Source organism: Talpa occidentalis, unplaced genomic scaffold (assembly GCF_014898055.3).
Source record: "Talpa occidentalis isolate TD23 unplaced genomic scaffold, MPIMG_talOcc4v2.1 talOcc4.7, whole genome shotgun sequence".
Classification (NCBI taxonomy): Eukaryota; Metazoa; Chordata; class Mammalia; order Eulipotyphla; family Talpidae; genus Talpa; species Talpa occidentalis.
The window spans coordinates 59,592,965-59,611,815 of NW_023605083.1; the positions used below are offsets into that span (position 1 = coordinate 59,592,965).

At 46.1% G+C, this 18,851-nt stretch overlaps 1 long non-coding RNA gene across 1 annotated transcript in view; it reads left to right on the forward strand.

Moving 5' to 3' along the window:
- The first annotated feature begins 4,559 nt into the window (after positions 1–4,559).
- The window catches only part of LOC119232712 (uncharacterized), a 28,218-nt gene continuing 13,926 nt past the window's right edge, over positions 4,560–18,851 (forward strand). The window contains exon 1 of the long non-coding RNA XR_005122181.1: positions 4,560–4,777. This is a non-coding gene — a long non-coding RNA (uncharacterized LOC119232712). The remainder of the gene's footprint in view (positions 4,778–18,851) is intronic.

Genomic DNA, 18,851 nt, shown 5'->3' on the forward strand with positions numbered 1-18,851 from the left:
GATCATACAGACCACGAGAAACTCGGAGGTATGATGCGTCTCGTTCCTTGAAAATGGCAGTTCTCTTCCCCAGACCCCATCCTGTCCATGGTGTTCCCTCTGCCTCAGTGTTGAACCCCTTTACTGGAGAGTGCCTGCCCTTTAAGACTCAGCATAAATGTCACTTCTGATGGGAAGCCTTCCCCACTTCCTCCATGTCACATGATCCAGATGGTCAATGCCCTTACTTATCCCCCGTCTTCATAAATGTCTATGGAAGACGTTCCTCTGCCCCACCCCCACTCCGATTCCGACTTTAAGTAGCAGAGACACATTGCTGTCAGATGCAGCTAGCCTTTTTAAATTCAAATATATTCCTGTTGATACCAAGTGTTAGTGCTCGTCTGATTTGGCATCAGTGTTACATTTTCTTTTGGAGCTCGAGATTGCTTTTTTAAATATCTAAGTAAAAATATGCAGCTTGGTAGATGAAAAATGTCTTTGTTTGAAACTCCAGGCTTTCTCTCTGAGAAAACGTCAGGAACTGAACACCAGCTTCCCCCTCACAGGGTCTTTTTTCCCCACCCTCCTCCTCTCTGGCCTGGAGGTGAATAGGAACTGGATGGGGAGGTCCACAGGTCTGAAGATTCTATAACAGGGTTGACCTCCCCAGAGCGGGGAGCAGAAACCAGAAGGGGTGGTGGTGAGGGAGGGGATGATGTGTGACTGATAAGCTGGGAGATGAGTGGATCAGGAGGGTACTGGCGGAAGCACGCAGGCAAGGGTGGGGATGGGAGCTAGAGAGGCAGAGTTAAAGGAAGACTTTTTTTTTTTTTTTTCCAGAATACAAGTGGTTTGGACATGTTTATTACAGTGGAGGGAAACGCATTGGCAGCTGCAGGCTAATGACATGCAAGTTCCTATTGGGATCCAGGGCGCGGTGGAACAACTGGCGTTGCAGATGAAGAGGGGCCTTTATTCTCCTGAGAGGGAGAATTAGGTTACGAGGGAGGGAAAGTGTCCTGCTTTTTGTAGGTGTGAGCTTGGGGGTGTGGGGGAACTGAATCCCGCTAGTGAAGCTTGTCTTTGAGGTGGGGTCTGAAGTGAAGGGTAGGAATGAGATGGCAGGCAAGTTAAGATTTGGAGCTGCTGCTTAAGGCCATGTGGGGGGCCTGGGTGAAGAGGACAGGGAGACAGCACAGAAGTGAAGGCCAGGAGCTCTTATGATGTTCTCCACAGGACAAGAAAACTTTGCTCAGAGGGGCCAGGCTGATAGATCTTTGATAGGGACTTTCCTCCTAATACTGCCCCCGACACACATACCCCATCACCATCACTTCATGAAGAAAGGAAATGGAGAGAGAGAGAGAGAGACAGAGAGAGAGAGAGAAAGGCAGCTCTTGGAATCAGAAGGGACACTTCCTTTCTCCGCCTACTTAATTATCTGGCTTTTTGAATTAGGGGTGGAAAGCAAACTCCTCTTGTTTCTATTCACAATTTCTCTCTTGAGTTTGCTCCCATTAATGAAACAGCTTAGTTTGGTTTAGCTCACTGCACGCATGACTTCCAAAACCCACATCACAATGCAGGAGGAATGCAGCCTCTAGCTACGCTACAGCAGCTTAACCACATTGTTTAGAGAGGAGCAGGGGCAGCACCAGCGCCTCTGAAATCCATTTAAGATGTGTGAAAACACGAGATTGAAATTCTGACCTTTCCCTGAAGCTGAAAGAACCTTCTCCAGGAGGCTGTTGGGAAGACTACAGCTACAGGCTTGGGCCCATCCACGGCTCCCCAGGACCCTGGCTCCCAGTGGCCTATCCGGCTGGGGGGGGGGGGGGCCTTGCTGCTGTGTGTCCTTCTGTCCCTCACTGGGCATTTGGTAAGCAGAGAGACTGCTTAAGGAGCCATCATCAAGGTGGAAGCTTATTGTGGGGGTGGGGCGTATCAAAGGATACGTGGAGCAAGAGGAAGACCTTTTATAAACCCTGCGCGGCTGGGGCTGTGGCACCCGCTGCCTTTTCAGATTTGAGTCAAGGGAGACTCTTTCCAGAAGGACTTTCTGATACTAAACTAGGTGCTGAAATCCTTGGGGCACTGTGAGGCAGGAGGTAGGGCATGGAACCTGAGTTGGATGAACCTGCCTGAGTCCCCGCTCTCTGCTGTGACTGCAGGGAATGGATAAACAGCACAGCTAGCTAAGAATGGAGTCTGCCCTGGCTCACATCCCAGCTCCTGCACCTCTGTATGGCCTTGAATAATGAAGATCTCTTTGCACCTCAGTTTCCCCTTCTCTGTAACTGGGATGAAAGAACCCCTTCATATACATGCTGTGAGAATTAAATATGTAAATACGTGAGGCATTTAGCACAGCACCTCGCCCCTCCTCCATGCCCAGCTGTTAGAAACCATCCTCATCACCCTCAACATTGTGGTTAACTCTTCATTGACTTGGGATCTCTGCTTCCCCTTCTGCAAAGAAGGAACAATGAGGTCTTTCTCTTAAGGTGGCTTAAGGTGAAAAATAGTTTAGGACAAATGGGTTGTGTTTGGCATTGATATGCAGCCACTAAATCTACATGATTTCTTTCTTGCTGGGACCTACAAAAATGTACAGGGCTTGACTTCTTCAGAAAAAAAATGTGTAACAATGGAAAACATTGCGTTCCCACTATGGATTCTGGGGTCAAACAGAGCTGGGTCTGAGTCCCAAGTTCTCTTCTTATTCTCTTTGAAACCTAAGGCTATGGAGCCTTTCTCTGCCTCGGTTTCTTTGTAAAATAGAGTATCTAATGTGAAAATCAATAACATTAGGCAGAATCTCGGCCACAGATGGCAGGGAGGAGGGCAGGGCCACCCACTGCATTCCTGCACCTTTGAACATAGCTGGTCCATCACATGGTGCCCTCATGTGAAGTGTCTGTGGCCGGAGTGACCAAGTGGTGGGGCAGGAGGGAATCTGTGCCAGTTTCTGGGAGGCAGCGTGGCCCAGGGGGCTCTCACAAGTTTACCAGAGGCTCAACTGGCTCAATCTCACATTCGAGTAGGTGCCACTCTCTTTGAGGAATCCTTGTATTTTAGTGTCGTTCTCTTCGTATCTTCCAGAAACAAAAGAATTATCTGCCAGAAGCTCCTCTGCTTGTATTCAGAGGGCACTTTGAAAGTTCTGGTCACCCTGGCTGCTACCCCCTCTGACTTGCCACTGAGGAGAAAGAGGCTTCTCCAGAACCACATGATAAATGACCACACATTTTTGGAAACAGCAGGAGGAGGTGACAGGTTTCCATGATTGATCCCAAATGAGTTATTCAGTCTGGCAACTGACAACCCTATAATCACTGCTCTGGTTTAAACATAAGCACTGCAGGACTCTGGCTGATGAACCTGGAGAAGATGCTGGAAGGTCCTAACTGGTTTTGTAACAGGGTGATGCTGCGGTGCCTCTCTCCCTGCCCTGTAACAATTTCTCCATCTCTCTTTGAGATCCCTTGAAACAAAGGTTCCCAATCACTAAAGACTTCAAAATAACCACAATACCTTGAGGATGGCGGTTAATACCATGTGAGCACAGACCCTGGGAGAGGTGCTATCCAAAACACTTTACATATATTATCTGATTTACTCCTCATTCACATCATGTATGTGCTAGAATAAGGCCTTCTGTCTCCCCAGGATTCATTGACCAAAGACACCCTCAGCTGCCGGGCTCTAAGTTTTCAGAGACTATAGTATATGAGTTAAAAATCAGACTTTTTTACGCGCTGCCTCCATTAGCCTCTATAGCTAGCACCTGTGGTCTTACAGCCTCCCGTGATTGTGGACACCCGGGCGCAGAGAACATGGGCGTGCGCGGGGCCTCCCCTGGTGGCGCAGCGGTTGAGCTCTGGGCTGCGAGGCTGCCCGCAGCCTCTGCAGCGCTGGTTCGTTCCCGGCTGCCGGGCGAGGGGCCCACAAAAAAAAAAAAAAAGGGTATTGTAAGGGGCAGGACCAGGACACAGTGCATGTTTTCTGATCCCATACAGACCGGGTAAAGGAGGAGTCAGAGTCCTCAGTGGTTTTTTGCAGGTCTTTTATTGGGGTTCAGTGGGTATGTGGCAGTCAGTGGTGCTGGGGGGCTGGAAGGCTGGCAGTCCTCCCAGCCCCCAGCAAATCTTCACTCTATCTGGGCTCTCTGGCGTTCTCTGCTTCTGCTTCGGGCTTCTCTTTCGGCTTCTGCTGCTGCTTCTACTGCTCCTGGCGTCCCCATGACGCCGCCCTTAAAAGCCCAGTCTCAGCCCAGGTGAATCCCATCTACCAATGCCCACACCCTACTCCAGGTGCCCGCCATCAGGCATGCATTCAGGACTGCAAGGATCCATCATCTATCCTGATGGCGGAAGGGCAGAAAAGCCTGACATTTTCTTTACCCTACAGGTATGCGTGTGTGTGCGTGTGTGTGTGTGTGTGTGTGTGTGTGTGTGTGTGTGTGTGTGTGTGTGTGTGTGTGTGTGTGTGTAGGTGGGGGCACCTGTGCCTAGAGGTGATGGGATAAACGTAGCGCCGGCAGCAGGCGAGAGCACCACTCTATAGGGAGAACAGGAGCCAGCAGCAGAGAGAGCTAGAGAAAGAGCCAAGAGATTTGTGGGGGGCTGGGTTGTTTACTGCAGGAGCCCGATATATGTGATGTCGGGGCAATAGTGTCAGGGCAGGCAGGTTCGTGGTTGATTCCAGCAAGTGGAAAAGAGAATCTTGGATCCCTCGGTAGACTTGACGGGCCTTTAATGCTGAAGCAGGGGACCAGATCCAAGCAGAGTGGCAGGTAGGGGGGTGTTGGGGGCGGGGCAGAGGGGCAGCAACCAAGCCTCCCAGCGCTGGGCATCTCTGCAGTCTCTCTCTGATTTCTCTCCCCTCTCTCCTTCCGATCTCTCAGTCTCCCTCTTGGCCGGGGTGTCCCTACTTAGAGGTACGGGCGCCCCGTGCTCAAGTTTCCAAATGCTTTTTGCAATAACATGTTAAAACAAGTGGGCAACGAAACCTAGGAAGAAAACAAGGCTGCAGGGGGTGGCATCCATAGAGGCTGGCGGTGGGAGGCGGGGGAAAATAGCCTGACTTAGCCCATTTCCTTACACATGAGTATTTGAGGGTCAAATATTTTCAATTCTATAGCCTATGGGAGGGAACTTTTTGAAATTTAAATCTGAGCCTGTCTGTCAGCTGAAAGTATATCTTCCTCCAATAAATGTCTTCTCATCCTTCAGGCCTGGGTTGACTTGCTACAACCCTCCCTGCCCCCCGCCCCCAACTACTTTCTAGTTGCCAAGGTTAGCTGAGAGTGCCCTCTCGGGAGCTTCCGTAGCCATCAAAATCGCAAGAGCATGCTCAGAACTGAGTGTTTTTGCTCATTTGGGAGCGTTTCTCCTCCATCGTGAGTGAAGACTGTCTCAGTGACCATTTTAACCCCAGTTCCTGCCCCCTACCTGCAGCAGGGGAGAGGGATTCAGCTAGTGTGCTTTGTGTTATGTGCAGGTGACTGGTATAACTCCAGAGGTCCAGATGTAGGGTGGGAAGCAGGCACAAGGACCAGCGGCTCAGTGATACCGTCAAGGGTTTCGTCCAGAGCCTTTGCTTTGCCACCAGCAATGGAAGCTTCATCCCAAAACTGGCTCACCTCCCGGTCACAGTGCGGCCCTCACCTCAGTGCTACAGACTTTATTAGAAGGGAAGAGAGAAGCCACTTCTCCAGGGGACGGTCAATAGAACCTTCCTTGTAATCTGCGTCCGCTTAGGTTGACGCACACAAACAGCCTTGGATCATCACCATCTGCTGGTCTTGATTTAATGTGATTTCCATCTGGGGAAATGAGATGGAATGAGGGGAATGAGAGGAATGAGATGGGGAAAATTTGAGTTTAACTGGGAAGGAGAAGGGGAATTAAATGATGGCTGGGCAACCAGCATCTGTGTAGGTGCTGGTAAATGACGTGATGAAACCGAGAGCATGGTCTGTGTTTCTAGGAGTTGTTCCAACAGGAAAGTGCCCCAACAAAGTACTAGATCCACTCTTGAGGTTCTAGAGGTGGTTTTCTCAGCACTGGACTGTCCTCTGCTTCAGGAAACTGATCTAGGCACCATGGGGTCATTTCTAATTGGGTGTCTCAACTGTTGCGAGTCCTCTTGCTCAGAAAGGATAACAGTAAACTTCTCTAGCCAGGTGAAAGCATGTCGAAAATCTTGCAAGTTGTCTCTATACCTCCATCTAGGCCATTTCCTTGACTCTAACAGATGCTTAGATAACCTGTTGCTCTTGTCTTGTTTAGGACTCAACCTCTACAGCACTCATTAGTTTCCAAGAATCAGTCTCTCCTTGGAGACAGTTAAAGAATTACAACCTTTCTTCTTAAGCCTGTACCTTATAATCTACCCAACCTGCTTCTCAGGGAAGTGGGGAGAGCCGATGCTAGGTTTTGGGGGTCTTATGGGTTTCTCTTAAAACCCAATCTCTGCTATCGACTGGGGATGGGACTGGGGGAAAATCACTAACCCTCTGAGTCATTTCCCTTTCACTGTCTGCAAGAGTGTTCATAAATGAGGCATTGCCTCCCCTAACTCAAAGAGTGGGCTTCTGAAAACTGCAGGAGTGGGAGAACTTGAGTTTGGGAGAATTTAGACCTTATAGAAATTCGGGGTGGGGGGAAGTTAGAAGGGGCCAGCAACAGCAGCAAAGCTATCAAGGTCTCATCAATGCATTTAAAATTTTTCCTCAAATAATCAAAAAAGATGTAAAATGGCAGTGACATTTAACACATATTAAAACACTAATAACAAGTGCTACTAATTTTCTATTATCCCAAGCTTATAAGAATATTTCAAGGTCTCCCTCCACTTAAGTTTTCAGGAAAATGCTAAAAATTCAGATTGTAGGTAAGAGGCACACTATAAGGAGTTCTATTGGTTTGTTCGTTCTCACATCCAAGTCCACAGATTCATTGTCTTTCTGATGGTTTGTTTGGGTGTTTTTCTCCTGCTCCCCAGAGATCCAGGCTGAAGGTGCCTCAAAGAACAAATCCGTGCACCATCTGTTCACACAAGGCCTGTTTCTCCCCGGGGCCCCCAGTCTCAGGGAAACACCACCACTTTCCCAGTTGCCCGGGGAGAAGCCAGGGCAATGCCCCAAATCCTCACTCAGCTAATGCTTCACCTTCAATAGTGCCGAGGACCAGTTGTCCCCAGCAGGGCCCCCTGAATCCATGAGCCTCACTCCAGGTGCGGTAGCTTAGCTTTCGTTTACTTATCACGACCACTGCAACCACTTCCCCTCTGGTTTTCACCAGGCGACCCCAGGCAGCCAGAATGGGGCTAAATCTGATTCTGTCGCTTCCTTTCTTAAAACCTCTCAAAATCTCTAGCTCCATTTTCCGTGACTTCAGTCACAAAGATGACCCCAAGTTCCCCTCCCCCAGATGTTCCTCACAGTCTGTGGAATAATTCTCTCCTGTTGCTCCAATTCCTTGGAACATTTTCCCTCCAGCCCCAACCTCGCTAACTCTTCTCTGTCCCTAAATATTCAGCTCAGGTTTAACCACTCAGTTATACATTTTTTTTTTTTTTAAATCCCGTAAAGTAAGGGTACTAATGGTACCTAGCCTGCAAGTGTTTGGAAGGAATAGATGAGTTAATCCATGCAGATTGTGAAAAGCTGTGCCTAGCACTTTGATAAAAGTTAACTATTATAATCCTCTCCACAGGGCCTTGCCCCTGAACCATACTCCCCGGGTTATATGCTTCCATATTGCCCCACACTGCCCTCATCACAGCCCTTAACAACTGGAACTCAGGTCATCACTGGCCTTTACCTCCCTTGAGAACCTACACCCCATTGTATTTATTTCTGTCTCTGCTCAGAACAGGGCCAGGGTCACTGAGGAGACCTAGTAAATATTAGTTAAATGAATAAACATTCAGCAAGAATCCCTTTTACCGTTGCCTGAAAGTTATTCCAAATAACTTACAGCAGGAACCTCCTGAGATGTCTGATTTGCGCCCCAGTTCTCACTAACCAGAGACAACCCTGTCGACTCCTCGAGTTAGCGGCATGACAGGCAGAGTTACTCGCTTCTTCACTTAGAAAAGGAAAAAAAAACATGAAGAGGAAAATGACTTAGTCATCACTGTCAACCTTGGCAAATAAACATTGCTATTACCTACTCCAGAGCTGGAGGAGCAACACATAATTAGGCACAGTTTCAATCAGCAGCAAGATGTGAGTTCAGTGAGCGCCTGAGTGGCTCATTTGCGCTGCAGGAGAGGTGGGATGTTGATTTTCATGCAAACACTGTCTCTCAGACTCCCAATTAAATAAGCACCTTAATATTTTTCAGGCCCTACATAGGTGAAACACTTTTTCTGAGAAAGGAGCAGGGAAGGGGTGAAGATGTTTGAGGGACGGCAGCAGATTTATGATGAACTTTGCTTGTTTTCCGATTATAAAAGTAATATATTTTCCTTGTGAGCACCTTGTAAAATATAGAAGACAATAAAAAGAAAAGAAATCTATAATAATCTTATCAAACACTTGGATCTGTCATCCATTTGATTCACTCTATTCTGTAACTCAGTAAATGATCTCATTCAGTCCTGTGGCTTTAAAGGCTGACTTTATGTTCATAATTCTCAAATTAATATCTCCAACCCTCTCCTCTTCACCAAACTCCAGACTAGATGTCAGAGACAGAGCCTTGTGGATTTTGAAATATTCAATAGGACCACAAAAAAACTCTTGATTTTTTTTTTTTTTTAGCCTTTCGCAGCAAAACTGTTACCTTCTTAAATCTTCCTCGTATTAGTCAATACCACTGCTATTCACCAAAAAACTAGAAGTTATACACTAAAATGTCACATGCATTTAGTCCATCTTTTTACATTCCAGCTTTTTACCTCCAGAAATCTTCCCAGCCTCCCGCAGTTCTTCCATCTCTACTGCTGCCTCGCAAGAAGCCAATCTATTAACTCAGCAAGTTCTAAGATCAATCCCCTAACCTATGTCTTTTTCTAGCCTTTGTATGGCAATTAGAATGCTATCTGGCTATTTTCTTAAGCCTGATAACTAAAAGTGGGATTACAAAAACATTAATAATTTAAGGCCTTGATGATAGATGTGTGTGTGTGTTTGTGTGTGCATGTGTGTGTGTGTGTGTGTGTGTGTGTGTATATATATATACACAGATTTGTGGAAATCATTTCCCAGTATCAATTGCACCCAGCAGGGTCTGAGGGTCTGGATTTGAAGATAGCGCCCACTGTTGCACTATGCTCATGGCCCAGAGCAAGCCTGGATCTTCTGAATGGTTTACATTTCTATCTGTACTATGACTGAAGTGATTACTTCTTTGATCACTTCATAATATAGCAGTATGAATTTTCAACTTAGGGCAGAGTGAATAAAAACATAACTCATAAAATATTTTTTCTCATAATTGAACTAAGTATCTATCTGGAACCCTCATGTTGCTGATGGCAGAAAACACAATCTATTTAATTCTAGATAAACTCAACACTTAAGGATTTTCCTTTCTCACCTCAAGTTAAACTCAGTTAGGATGTTTTCTACCCTTTTCTTTGGGTCTTGACCTGGGATTTACCTGCTTGTTGAAGCTATGGGTTTAGGGGGTTGCTTTATGGAATCCTAGCCCCAGACAGAAAAAGGAGGGAGGGATCTACTTTAGAGCTGTCATCTGTCCTTGCTGAATCTACTTCAATTTTTGTGGGTTTTGGTTAATCCAAAAACTTGGATTTTATCAGCTGAGATGTGATCTGTGCTACCGTTAACTCCAGGTATTAATTGGTCCAAACAGTCTATCTGTCAACCATTAATGCACTTCCTGGGGTCCCAGGAAACTTACAGACACTCTCCCATGGCAGTCTGGGGTCTGGCAAGACTTCCAGAGCTCTTTTAAGCTCTCATTGAACCCTACCATTTCATCTCCAGCTCCAGTCCACCATTCAGCTTCTTGGGCTCACACTTGGGAAGTTCTACACAGGCCCTTTTTGCTGGTTTTCTAAACCTGCCCAAATGTTCTAACATCTCCTGGCCTGGGATTAAGCTCAGAGAGCAGAGGATTAGTATGGCACTGTTGAAGATTGCTGCTGGCCAGACCCCCTTTTTATGGAAGTACTTGCTGCACAGCTGCAGGGCTGAGAGCACAGGCAGATGGTCTCCAGCTGTCAGTTCCTCCCAGATGCAGAAAGCCACCTCTCCTCAGATCATGCCCTTCCCAGAGTAACATCTGTCTGATGACTGAAGAAGATGGAGGTATAAAGGCCCAGTCTTTCCACCCAACATAGAACAAATGTGGTGGGAAAGATTTGCTCCAGAATTCCCTGCTCTCTAAGGTTTTCTCAGGCTTGCATCTCAGTTCAACTTCTCCCTCTGCCCACTTCTTTCTTTCTCTTCCTTTCTTAGGTGTTCATTTCTAACCATCGTTCTGCACACAGAGCTTCTCTCAGAGTCTACTTGCACAGAACCCAGCCAGTAACATTTGTGAAGCAGAGTCACATTCAGGGTCCTGTCTCGAGAATACTTATTGCAGCTCTTTTGCTTCCCCTAAGATGCCCTCCCCTTCCGTGCAGCCCCTGTAACTTGTATAGATGCTCGGAAGTAGACCATTCACTTTAAAAAATTGTATTTTTATATCATTCCTTATATTTATGTATTTCTATATGTATAGGTCTATCTTTTTTATATAGCACCACACAATCACCCTAAATCTATTGTATATAACATAGCATATGGCTTTTGGCACCAGAAAAGCCAAGCTTTTGAAACTCAAAAAACCTTTTCTATCAACCTGCTTTCTTTGCCAGGACTTTGAAAAGGCTCTTTTGAAACTCAAGATTGAGAATTGATGCCTTTGTTCTCTTTTGTTTGGCTGTGGCCTCCCTTCCTTGAGGCAATGAGCTTAGACTGCCCCAGCCACTGCCTGAAATGATACAGGTTCCCATAGGCCATGAGAAATGTGGAGGAATGTGTGTGCAGAACTTGGAAAATACTTGGGTTAACTCTAAACCTTATCCCAGTTCATCGGCCAAATACCTGTAACCTAAGCACCGTTGAAAACAGTTGGCGCTCAATTCTCTGCTGGTTCGGAATCCCAGACATGGAAGGTGAGGCTTTAGCAAGGGTGAGTGCGTCTAAAATCTGTCAGTGCTTAACCTACAAAATGTTCTACCATGAACTTAGAAATTATCTAGTGAAAAAAAAATACAAAGATTCATGAAAGACAGCGTAGCATCAAAGGAATTTCACTGTTTTCCATCTCAATACATGAATTGTTCAAAAAGTGATGTCAGTAATGAGAAGCAAAATTACGAGAAAGTCTTAGAAGTGGAATGGGCCATCTTACAGGAAGGTCCTTCCCTGGTGCACAGGTCAATAGATAAAAAAATGGTACTAGTATTCTGTTACAGAAATGGGCCTCAGTGAGCCACTGTTTAGGCCCCTTCCTGGAGTCTGGGCTGGTCCTGTGACAAGCTTTAACCCACAGGCTGCCAAGGAAGTGACGGGTGTCTGTTCTGGGGATAAGCTGTAAGATCTACCAGCTTCCACTTTTGTGCTGTGAGGACACTGAGCCCCATCTTAGGGGTCTGGCAACACTGCTGGGGAGACTGCATAGAAGGAAGAGAGAGAAAAGAGGGAGGTTGTGAGATTATATGGAAAAAGAGGAGGCCCAGGAATCCCAGCATCTCAGCTGATCTTGGCCCCCATCGATCCACCGAAAAATTACAGCCCCAAGAGTGACCTCCCATAAAATCTTGTCTATTTTGAAGTATTATCAAAAATGGTATAACATTTTCTGTTTTAAGCCTCTAGTTAACTGGAAGGAGGAGTAGCTTACAGACTTCAAGTCTTCAGGGCAAGCCCTCCCGATTTGGAGGTGAATTATTGGACATCTTAATTAATGCCATCCAATTCATCTTACTCCCTCTGTGTGAGCCTCAAATTAATATCTCCAGTCCTACCCTCTACTATAGCCAATCCAGATTCCAGCCACTCTCTAAACCATCCCCTGCAGCTCCACCCCTGCCCTGCCTTGCAGTTCTGACTAAAAGGAAAGAAGGCACTAGTAAAGACTGCTGCAAACTCTTTTCTTGCAGTATTTTAAAAAATTGTGTAAATATATAATGAATAATGTATTTTAAAGGTATAAATAATATACATCGAATACATAAATCTTACAGTCCTATTTCCTATCCCACCACTCCTATAGCAAATACAGTGAGGACACGTTTCTCCATAGAGTAGGTTTGGCTGTTCTTGAACTACATATAAGTGGAATTGGACAATATATATACTTTCGTGCCTGGCTTCATACACTCATAAGTCTGTGAAATTTATTTCTTATACTTTGTGATAAATTTACTTGTAGGCGTTGATAAAAACCAGGTTTTTAAGCGTAGAATGCTGAAAAACATGTCAAACCAACATAGCTATATCAAGACGATGAGGGACAGTTTAGGGGGTCCCTGAGAAACAATTAGCCTCTCTGTTCTCTGATAGGATTCCTCAGTATCATCATGTGCATGCTGTCAACTTCTGTAAAAAAAAGGAAGCAGAAGTAATTAAGCATGGCACCATGGCAAACCCCTACAATTTAAAGGCAGACATGAGTCAAGAGTAGGGCATGGGAAAATTGGTAATAGGAAAATCAAAGAAATAGGTTTTGTTTTTTTTTTAAAGATTTATTTATTTATGCGTACAAGAGCTGGGGTACAGTCAGAAGTGCAGGAGGGTGAGAGAATTCACCAGAGCCAGAGCAGGGAACAGAACACACAGATGGACCAAAGTACACTGCTGAGGGGAACAGCGGGCGGCAGGGGAGGTCTGCGCGCCATGCGGGACCCTCACCGGTGGCTGGGTATCAGGAATCGAACCAGCACTGCAGAGGCTGCGGGTAGCTTTGCAGCCCAGCGCTCAACCGCTGCACCACCAGGGGAGGTCCCTCAAAGAAATAGGTTTTCAGAGAAGTTCAAGAATGTCAAATGTAGTAAAGAAGTAAGTTAAGAATATCCTGGAGAGGCCAATGAATTTGCCTATATGAAATCTGTAGTTATGTAGAAGAATTAAGGAAAGAACCAGAAAGTTCCACATTGAGGAGCGAAAAGACAAAAGGACATAGAATCTGTCATCTCGGGTGAATCTTTAAAAGGCAGTGAAGGAGAAACAATTTTAAATGGGAAACTTAACATGTTTATCATTTTAGAGGAAGGAAAATATAGGGAGAAGAAGTTAAAGATAAAGGTGGAGGAAATTTGACACAGAAAGAAATAACAGGGAGAAGTCGGAATCTTGAATGGGGCAAGAGAGGGAACATGTTGAGGTAGAAGCACTAACTTCAGCAGAAAGGCAATTTCTTTTTTTTTAAAGATTTGTTTATTTATGCACACAAGAACTGGGGCATGTGCCAGAAGTGTGGGGAGGTGGGTGAGGGAGAGAATTCACCAGAGACAGAGTGGGGAACAGAACAGGCAGACTGACCAAAGCACACCGCTGAGGTGAGCAGCAGGAGAGACAAGAGAGGTCTGCTGCCCCATGTGGGTTGCTTCCTGGCCGGCTGAGGGATCGAACTCATGCTGCAGAGGCTGTGGACAGCTTCATAGGTTGCCTTAACCCTTTGCACCACCAGGGAAGCCCCAATTTCTCTCTTTGTGATAAGAAGAAAGCATGGAGGTCTTAGTCTGCTTGAGCTACCATAACAAAACATCATGGACTTGAGTGACTTAAAAAACTGAAACTTATTTCCTCACAATTCTGGAGGTTAAAAGTCTAAATTAATGCTCCTAGTCAATCTAATTTCTGAGGACATTTCCTGGCTTGCAGATGACTGACTTCTCATTATGTCTTCACATGGCCTTCCCGTGGTGCTTGTGGGCAAAGCAAGTAAGCTCTCTGCTGTCTCTTACAAGGACATTAACCCTATTGGATCAGTGCCCCACTCTTATGATCTCAATTGACCTTAATCACCTCCTTCTACATTCTAACTCCAAATAAAATGACACTAGGGCTCAGGACTTTAACATGTATTTTGGGGTGCTACCTTGGGTACTCAACAGGTAAAGACACAGATCGGTTAGGAAGCAGAAGGGTGTTGAGGAAATTCCTGTTTAGTGGCCCCTGTTTTCTGTGACCAGGATGGAGGATCCTCTGTTGTTGTTTATGGTGGGGTTTATTTATTTTTTTTTACTTTTTTTTTAATTTTTTTTATAGAGGCATGTTTTATTTATTTATTATTTATTTGTTTGTTTGTTTGTTTTTGTTTATACAAGCACTGGGTACAGTCAGAAGCACGGGAGGGTGAGAGAATTCACCAGAGCCAGAGCGGGGAGCAGAGCAGGCAGATGGACCGAAGTACACTGCTGAGGGGAGCAGCGGGCGGCAGGAGAGGTCTGCGCGCCATGTGGGACCCTCCTCCGGTGGCCGGGGAGCAACCGGGGATCGAACCGGCGCCGCAGAGGCCGCGGGCAGCTTCGCAACCCAGCGCTCAACCGCTGCGCCACCGGGGAGGCCCTATGATGGGGTTTAGAGATGGTAGAGGGTAGAGGAAAGGAACAAAGTTTTGTAAAACAGCAGTGGGAAGCAAGGGAAGGAGAAGGCAGGCATGTGGGAGACATGACAGGGAAGATGGAGGGCCCTGTTGCAGGTGAAGGCATGGATTTAAAATGAATCTAATCCAGAGTGTGGCTGAGCCCTTCGATTTGGAAGCAATGAATAGTTCAGGAGCCGAAGTGATGAAATTAACAGTGAATTTATCCTAGGTAGCGGAGGAGCGCATGTGTTGGGGGTGGGGGTGGGGGCAGTGGGATGAGGGGTTTGAATGTAGTTGAAATGCTTTCCATGGGATCCAGGCTGGGTCAAGAGAGGAGCAACAATGGCATGGAATTGAATGGGGGCACAAATTTAGGTGGGATCAAAAATATTAGGGTAAAAGTTAACAGAAGTCTTAGGAGTACCAGAAAAATAGCCTCTTATATTCCAAGAACTCGTGAAGGTTAATGGTTCCATTTGTGGCTTAACCTGACTGAGCACGGTTTGGAAGCCATCTGATCCTGCTTTCATACTTTATGCCTTTCTCTCTTAGGATGGACTGCCTAGCTTGCGCACGCATCTGCTGTTACAAAGCCATGGAGATAATGGGAGATTTGTATAAAATTGTATTTTTAAAGTGAGGCTCCACACTTGAGATTTTCACCAAGTCAAAGGGTCACACATCCTCAGCAGAGAGAGGATTAGTTGAGATGTGTGTGTTCTAATCATTACAGATTGGTAGGAGCGCAACTGCCCCTGCATTAGCCCCATCGAGTCCACAGCCCTGGCGTAGTTTAGAGGCCACTAGCTCTGCAACTGCGAGATACATGACCTTGGACGAGTAAATTAACTTTCCTGAGTCTGTTTCCTCATCTTGAAAATAACTTCCCTTCCAGGGCTGTAATGTGGGCAGAATGAGATAATGGCAATGAAGTAGTGCAAGGTTGAGTCATTAATTACTTTGCTGAAGAGGCTAACCATTACAGGTTTCTTTGAGGCTGATCTTTTAGAGTAGATTTATCTCAAAGAATAATCTACAATAGGCTTACTGCTTTAAATGCAATTCTTTCAGTTCCCATCCGTATCTACAGAAGAAAACACAGTTAGACCACGAAGAATCAAAAGCCTTGGTAGTCATGTCAGAAGCAGCTCCTGGGTGGGTCCAGAGCAGGGGTTCTCGAGCTCTCACATGCCTCAGAATCACCTCATAGGTTGGCTGCTCAGGATTTCTGATTCAGTGCATCTCGGCTGGGGCCCATGAGTTTCCACTTCTAACTAGTGTCCAGGTGCTTCTGTGATCCAGGAGACCACACTTTGAAAATCACTGACCTAAAAAAACCCAGCGCATTGCTCCCCCACATTGTCCCTTCGCAGCAGGGCCAGCTTCTTCTGTCAGTGAAGGAAAATAGTTCTCATTTCACAGATTAGTAAGGACCCTGGTTCCTTCTTTCCCATTCAGTGGTCGGAAGTGAGGGTCACTGATGCTTAGTGATTAAACTCTAGAGCTGGTTTGGCCAGTCTTCCAAGGAAGAGGATTTAACCACACACCTAAATGAATGGGTTGGATCAATAATTAAGTGAGCTCTTTCTGGAATGATTGTGATGATGCAGCCGTGGTCCTGCTGCATCATGTGGGAGGTGGCAAGGAGTGGTTTTGCTGGTTCAAGCAGGGTTCAGAAGGGCTTCGGGGAGTTAGAAATGGAGCCAAGCTGAATAAATATAAATTTTAAAGCAGGAAAATCTGTGCTACTGACAGGCAATGGTGAGGGGAACAGAAAGTGTTGCCACCTTTCTAAACCTCAGACTTGGGAATGATGGTGAAGATGAGGTCAACTCCCACAAAACTAAAAATGGCAGGCTCTCAGTTTTCCCTGCTGCCTTGAATGAAGGGGACTTGGTGGAGATTCTGCTCATTAGGGAACTAACTTCAGAATCTACTAAGAAATTAAGGACCCCAGAAGGAGAGGTCATGGAGAATCCGCCCACCAATGGGTATGGCAACTCCACTGGGTTTCTCAAAGCAACCAGATCAGCAATCTGAGACATGAGGGGGGAGAGTGGAGATGTCAGGTATGCAGACGATGGGATCTAGTGCTCAGAGAGGATGCCCTGGCACCTGTGCCAGCTAGTGCTGGGCCTGGGCTAGGGGTGATGCTATTCCTGGCGACAGACCCTCCAAGCCTGGTGCAGAGGGGTTTTTGTTTTGTTGCTTAATGAACTTTTGCCTGTACCTCAGAACCCTGTTCAATTCAGACAAAGTTCAATATAAACTCTGAAATCAATGAAGCCTCATTTTGAACTGTTCTTCCATTTATCTGTTATTTTTGAGCAAATATCTTAGCCCATCAGAACCATAATTCCTTAAACTATAAATAGGGAGGAAGAATCATTTCTAGGTAAAGGTGGCATGTAAAGGCAGTGCTGGGAATACGGTGAGATGAATGTGTGAAAAGGCTTTGAAAACCACATTGCTTTATAAAAATGTGAGCTACTGTTTTTACATAAATATGAACAAATACACGAGGCTCTATTTTGGCCCTTTGTCAGTTGTTGACCCGTACCTTCTCTCTGTTCCTCCGGCACCTCTGCCTGTTTCTACTTAGAGCATTTTCACAATGAATTTTAATTAGTTGTTTTCTAATCTCTCCCACTGGGCCATGAGTTCTTAGTGATAGAGGGATTGACCTTTTCTTTTCTCTCTGGTGTCTACTTGCACATAGTAGGTTCATAACAATTGTCAATTGCATGAGACAGTGAAAAAAAAATTGCTAGGACTTCCATCAGTGCACCAGGAAATTTCAAGCTCAGATGCAACTTTCATTTTCTTTCTTTACAACACTTTTTGGATCCGTAGCAAAACGCCCCAATGGACAAGGGACCTATCAGATGGAATATGCTCCTGGCGAGGCTGCACGTTGCCCTACAGGTGCAAGTGATGGACACAGTGGAGGAAACGCATCTTAATTGGTAGCGTGAAAAACATTTCCCAGGTGTTAGGTTGGGTTGTAAGTGCCATCTGTCCTGCCACAGAGGATTAAAGGAAGAATCCCTTTCTCTGGGTTCTGGGGACAGTGTAGGCATCATGATGAGCTGTTGATATTAACTTGTCTGTGCTCCACCTGGATAATTGCAGACGAGGGATTCTATCTAGGGTTTCCATCTTGAAATTAAATGGATGCTGCCGTGGCAGGTCTCTTATTCCCAGGTGTTTGGTTGCGTTTGTTAAAGGGAATTCAGGGGAGAATGTGACTTAAACCTTTTTTGGCCTCTCCTGGAAAGTTTTACGTCAATACACTCCACATGATTTGATGTTTGATCTCCCAGTGGCAGAAGTGAAATTTACTTCTTTCTGACCCTCTCTTGTTTTTAACATCCTTTTTAATCGTCATTCACACCACCATTAAGGAGTCCCCATGAAGAGGACAAGGCACATGTTAGGTCCTGGGAACACGAAGGAGAATCACAATGTGTATGCAAGGAATTTTGGAGAAAGACTGGGGATAAGGCAGGAAGAAAGAGGAGGAAAGGGAGAAGGGGGAGGAGGAAAAGCTCTCATTCTGGTTGTGTGTTCTCCAGCGCCCAGGAGGAAGTCACGTGGTGCACATACTTTGCTTCTGCTAAGAGAGCGATAGCCAGAACTAGCAAAATATGGAAGCAGACCCGCCAGACCAGGCTTCCTCAGCCCTCTGCACAGACCTGGTGAGCTACAGGATAGGTCCTGAAAACAGCCCCCCAGCCAGTAGCCCTCAGCAGACCTCAGTGAGCCCTCCGACAGGGCATGGAAGCAGCACCACTGGTGGTAGCCCCCTTGCAGGCCTCGATGAGCATCTAGGGGGACCCAGAAGGAGGCCTGCTACAGGAGGACCCCACAGATTCCAGCAACCCCAGGGGAGGGTCCGAGAAGCAACCAGGCCCAGTACGTCCTGGTAAGCAGTAGGGTGGGCCCTGCTGAGGGGAGCAGACATGACAGGCCCTGGCAGAGGCAACAGCAGGGTCTGGTCCATCCATCCATCTACCCATCCACCCACCAAGTTTTTCTTTATTTTGGTCAGTAAATCCTCCTTTGTCTTGGTTTGCCTTTGGTTCCTGACATATACAAATCAATGAACCCTGACTAATAGGGGAATCTTGCATAAAGTCCTTCAGATAAAACTGCAACAGGGTTTCAGTTTCTTACTAAAGAAGGATTGGGAGCTCCAGAGAGAGGTCATGGCACTACCAAGGCCATGAAAGAGCAAGGCATGTTTTGGGAGTGTTGATGTTTGATACAATTGCATGTTTATCACAGTCACAATGAGTCTAAACACCACAAAGT